General features: G+C 34.0%; 1 long non-coding RNA gene across 1 annotated transcript; it reads right to left on the minus strand.

Moving 5' to 3' along the window:
- LOC113694018 (uncharacterized) lies at positions 1-3,414 on the minus strand. Its single transcript, XR_011816273.1, has 3 exons — positions 2,650-3,414; positions 965-1,039; positions 1-166 (listed from the first exon to the last, which is right to left on the minus strand). It is a non-coding gene; the product is annotated as an uncharacterized lncRNA (long non-coding RNA).
- Positions 3,415-6,035: the final 2,621 nt, after the last annotated feature.

Below are 6,035 nucleotides of genomic sequence, written 5' to 3' on the forward strand. Positions count from 1 at the left end.
TAAAGAAAAGTCGCTTCCTTAACTAAATATTCAAATCTTACATCATGTTCACAAAAGATATATCAAGTCCCAAAATACAACCACTAAAAGTCGACTACACATTTACAGCCCAAATTCCAATCAAAAGTATAATCTAGTCGGCTTTTCCAAAATCTCCCAATCCAACCTGTTAAGGAAAACAAACTAATGGGATGAGCCAATACTCAGTGAGGCCAAGAAACACACATGCAAACACATAATCCAAGTGGTCACAAATTACATAGTAAGTAAATCTATAAAGTTCGAATAATTCACATTTCGAATAGAAAAAAAAAATAAACAGAAACAATTCAAGGATACTGTAGCTCTCAGGAGCTAAATTCCACGTAATCGAGTCGAAGTCTTGATCACATCTCATGTTGACACTCCGTCAACCACATAAGTATCAAATCCGTAGATACACCACTTTTCTTCGAATCCCGTCACCGTTACACCCCCTTACCGGATCCGCTCATCAAAGTTTTTGATAATACTCGAGTATATCATAGCAATACTGCACGAGTAATGCCGAGCAAGATCTCTCCAATAGATCATGCTCTACGAATATCTCATGGTTGGCTAAGCTTATCGACCAAGCACATGCTGGCTCGATTCGCAAAGTTAACCAACGAGTTTGGGCGTCCCCCGAATACGAATACGAATACAAATACGAATACGAATATAAGTCGACGAGCAACGCTCAAATCGACGATTCCAAATAGGAATCACAAATACGGATCACATATACAAATCAAAACAAATACGAATCATATCCACATTACCATGTACAAGTCGGATATGAATTCACATAGCAAAATTCGAATATAATTTCATTTGAAAGAGCACGAGTGCGGTAAAGTACACCCTCGTCTCAAAATTTCAAATTTTCATAATGGATAAGAAACAGATAACCACTTAACATCAAGTTCATGCACTTGACACTCACTGTGATTCAAGTAGCGAGTTCAAATGATGGTTTAGGCGTCTCCCGTGAGATCCTCTGGAAGGTCCTCTTGAGCGCCTGAACATTTAACAGTGAATTATCATTCACACACCCCAATTATCAAAGGAATAATTCGTTCACTAGTATTACTCTAGGGAATTCCGTGAAAATGAATCTCAATTACTCGTAAATCGAGGTTCGAGAGAGGTTTGATAACATTCAACAATATTTAAGTCTTTATTTAGGAAATTTGGGATAAAACGTTTAGATAATATCAAAAGAATAAAGAGTTCTTGAAAAACTCTATTTCCTTGAAAGTTGGAAAATTTCAGTTTTGTTATGAATCTTTGAAAAATCGTAACTCACTCGGCATAAGTCGAGAATTGGAAAACTTTATACCGTTGAAAACCTCTTAGAAAGTACTGCAAGTTCCTAGAAGACACTTTTCCATGAATCCAAGTGGAAAGTGCTCAAAAATGAGCTTAAAGTTGCTGTTCCAAATCACCCAGGATTGAGCCGGGGTTGGTTTTTCGCTAACTTTGGAAATTCGGCAGAATTCATACGTTGCAAACCAGTCTCTGAAATTTATAGCTCAATTAGAGGTTCAAGTAAGGTTTAGGGCAGAATAAACGGATCGAGAATCGGAGTTTCGAGCACCAAGATATGGTAGCTCAAAGTTGGGAAAAGTTCAAGACTGTTACAAAATTTCCAGATTTGGTTCCGACTTTGGCCCTTTTGTTAAGTGTTGAAACGGACCTGGATTGACACCAAATTTTGTAGTATACTACTCCTATATGAAGGGTAACTCTCTATAAAATTTCATGGAAAAATACCCTCGGAAAGGTGGTTAATCAATCAACCAAAGTTTGGAAAATCCTTAAAGCAATCTGTCCAAAGCTAAGGTTTTCAAAAACGAGGCAGTTGCCGTGTATTAATCATAACTCCCTCAATTTAACTCAGAATTGGAAATGGTTGATAGTGTTAGAAAATACATTCATAGGGTTACAACTTCACAGAAGAAATCGTTTTACGTTTCAGCCTGCAACTGGTTCAAAATCAAGCCTCAAGTTGCAGTATCATCAAATCATTTCGGCAGAACGGAGAAACAGGACAGCCGACTTCAGATGAATGGTGTGGCTCACACACATAAAACCAGAATGTGCACTATACACCGTTGGAAACATGGAAACGTCTAGTTTCAAATGCCGCTAACGGCACTTGATTTTGACGTCGGAGTACGGAGTTATGGACGAAATACAAACACTGGTCTGGATTACGGCGAAACCGTTTTCCAGATTACTAGTTTTTGAAATAAATTCGTTTGAGCAACCAAAACTCAATATTTTTCAACGAAATTTTGTACACAACTTCTACAACATGTAAACTACACAATCAAGCCATTAAATCCTCAATTTCTGCAATAAAATGACCGAACAGAGCAGGGGCAAAACGGTCAAGTTTGGCCCTTGCTCTCTACGTGAGTTTCCTGCAGTTTTTCTTCAACGAAACACTAACTTAAACACTAATCCGTCATCATAAACTTCATCAAGCACAGAATCAGCAACAACCCAAGAGTGGGAATTCATAGAGCCCACTTTTTCCAACAATACAAGCTATTAGAGTGACGATTCTAGCTCAAATGCATAAATCAAACTCCATAAAACAAGTTTAAGAAGTTAGATGGCTACCTACTTTGATGGCTGTTCAAATCAGAAAATTTCGGACCCTATGAAGCCTGAAGACAGCCGTGAAACTCCTCCCTTTTCCAGCCTAAGTTGTTGTCCAAGTAAAAAACTAAATGAATGTGAAGTTTGGTGAGAATCTATGGAAGTTTTGGTAGTGATTTGGTGAATTTTGGAAGAGGAAATGTTGAAGTCTTTGGTTGTTTCCTCTGCAGCAGCTGGCCGACCATGAAGCTAGAAGGAAAGGAAATGCGGTTTCTGGTTTCCTTTGCGTACGAAAGACGCTTGACGTCGAATCTATTAAATACGTCAAATCAATTACAACTAGTGCCCTACGCGCGCGTTTTGTGTCCGATTTCTCTTACGTTTGTTGCACTAGTGCACTAAACCTCTCGGGCACTTACATTTGTATAAATATTATGCACCTTTAATTGTCCCAAAATAATGGTCCAAAGTCCCTCAATTAAGCGCGCACGTGAAAACACGTATTTCTAATTTAGGCGCAATAAAATTGAAACCTTTGAGAAATTCTTATAACGATCGTACCACTAGCTATTACTTGTGTGTTTAAACCTAAAATTGTCTATTTTAGGACCATTGTATGTGTCTTAAATTTTTAGCTTATTGTGCTCCCAATTGGCTAAAGTTTTTTTTTTTTTGACACGCTTTCACTTTTTCGCTAAATAGGCTTATAAGAAAAATATTTTTTTTTTTGAAACGAGTCATTTTAAAATTATAACGAAGCTATAAACTCATGTAATTAGGTCTAAATAGACTAGAAAATAATATTCGGAGTAGATGGGCAATTAAATATTTAAATAAGCTCGAAATGGAATCTAAAATAATAAATTTTACGAGTCCTCACATGAGTCGAGTTTTAACTCCTCAAATCTCAAGTTAACTTTTCTAAATCTACTATTGATCATTCTTACTTCTCCAAAATTAATATACTCTCGATTCAAATATAGTCTCGAAACACGTATACTCGTTGTTTCGAACTAAACGAGTTTTCGAAAAGTAAATTTTCTAATAAAACGCTTTAAAAACATAAGAGAGGTATTTTTCCATATAAATGGATTTTAAGTAGTTGAATTAAATAATTCGGAGAAAATGAGTGAATAACTATTTAAATAAACCAGTAATATATGACGAAAATAAGAAAATTTTCGGGTCCTCACAGACGGGAGTAGGGAATATCTAAGAGTTAAGCTGAGGCCCAAAATTTTACTTGGAAGATTCCATTTATATTTAGTGCATTGATTGAATAACGTATATTTTGATCCATTTAGTTGTATATATAAATATGAATGATTTGGAATATTAGATGGTTGTAATGTTTAATTGTGGTGTTTTAATACTTATCTTGGAATTAATGCTATTGATTGAAAGATTTTGAGTGAGTATTGACGAGAGTTAGGCAGGCGGTCCGTTAAAGTTTAGGGTATGTCCTAGGGTATGGTTGGGCCGTTACAGGTGGTATCAGAACAACTTCACGTGTGGTCTATGTGTGGGATGAGTTTGAGTCAAATAGTATTATGGTCCCGATTACATGAATGAGTGCAAGGGACTAAGTGGTCTTATTGAGCGTAAATTAGGACAGGATTGTTGAACCATCAATGTTAGTATATTAAGCATAAAAACTTCATCATGATACTCAGGGAAATTAGAATTGTATGTCGCGTAAGAATTCCAAATATGGTTGATTTACTCTTGGGATTGACCGGTTTAAGTTGTGAATAATCCTATTTTTGGATTCTTTTACCCGAGTATCAAATATTTCATTTAATGGTGTATTTGCAAATTGGAAAGGATTTAGTATATTGCATTATGATATAATTAGAAATCACGATTGAATTTGGAGAAGTAGAACCGAAGAGATCAAGGCTAACTTTTGAGAGTTAAAGGTGAAGAGACAGTAGTGAGATCTTGAAGATTTGTGCAAATTCTCCATTTTAAGATGAATAATTTTACTAGTCCTTCAATGATAAATGGATTATATGTCATCTCTTGTCTAAAATATGGTTTTCAGACCTGGAATTTGAGTAAAATAATATTTTAAATAAGGGCTATGTAGCTATGAATAGCTTTAAATTGTGAGGAGAGTTTTAAATTTGAGGTGGGATAAGTTTGACAAATCTGCCATGTGATTAGTATGCTATCATTTGTAAGTAGTTATATGTGAGTTCTCTATGAAATTGTGGCTCCTTAAAATTTATTGGAGGATTATTTAGGGCTAATGTCTATTAGGATAAAATACCTAGTTGTTGAGTTATTAGAAAACCCAATGTATGAAATGTTTGAGTTCATTTAGAATACTTAAGAGCCATTGATGTATTTTAGATAATGATTATACCGTTTAATTTGGTATCGGACGTAATAGATATACAGTTTACTAAGAAAGCTTTGATTAGTCTTACTGATGAGGTAATTGGACTTGTAAATACATTTGAAGAGATTATCACTTTGACTATTTTGAGAGTTGGTGATACATTATTGACTTTGAAATGGAATATTTGTACCCGACAATTAGTGTGAAACAAGCTATAATCAATCTGAAGAAAACTAGTAGAGTAATAGTGAAATGAGAGGAAAGCGTAAGGCCTAAATCTACCTTGTATATAAAAAGAAAGCCAAGTTACTGTAGCTAACCATCTTTTTGACACATGTATTGTATATATATTTTTGACAAGTGGACCTTTGATTATTTTACCTAAATTTTTCCTTCCTTTTTTGATTCAATTGGGCTAAAGGATTAAAATATTTTTTCTCCTTGAGAAAATCAACTCCATCTCTTCTTTTTCTTCTTGCAGTAACTACTGTCACCCCTCACCTTTTTTATTTTTTATTTTTTATTTTTTAAAACTAATCTAACTAATATTGTTGCCATGTTCTTTTTTTTTTTTTGTCAAGATGATAACTACTTAGCAAAAAAATTCTTTATTATTTTTTATCCCATTTTACATTTTCTTTTCTTCCTTTTTTCTTCAACTCTAATCTCTCATGTTTGCTCTATTTTTTTATCATAATGTTATAGCCAATTGGTATTTGTTTGTTAAATTTATAGGATGATGTTTTATTTGGTAGTTCTTCATGGATAAAAGGTGAAATATTAAAATATGTAAAAAAAATTTAAAATTCATTTTATACCAATGACCATTTTCTATGAATAATAGAACAAAAATTCATTCTTTTATTTTCTTCTCCTATGATTTGATTTCCTACTTCACATTTTGTTTCCTTTTCTTTGTTTTTTTTGGTTACATTTTGTAATTATCTACAATTTTGTGTATTTGTTTAGGAGAAAGATATATCATGTGATGTTTCCACCAAGATAAATCTAACTAGGCATTCTTGTACCTCCGTTTTTCTCCATTTCTTTCTTTTTGCAATTA

This window comes from Coffea arabica, chromosome 6c, assembly GCF_036785885.1.
Source record: "Coffea arabica cultivar ET-39 chromosome 6c, Coffea Arabica ET-39 HiFi, whole genome shotgun sequence".
In the NCBI taxonomy this organism is placed as follows: domain Eukaryota; kingdom Viridiplantae; phylum Streptophyta; class Magnoliopsida; order Gentianales; family Rubiaceae; genus Coffea; species Coffea arabica.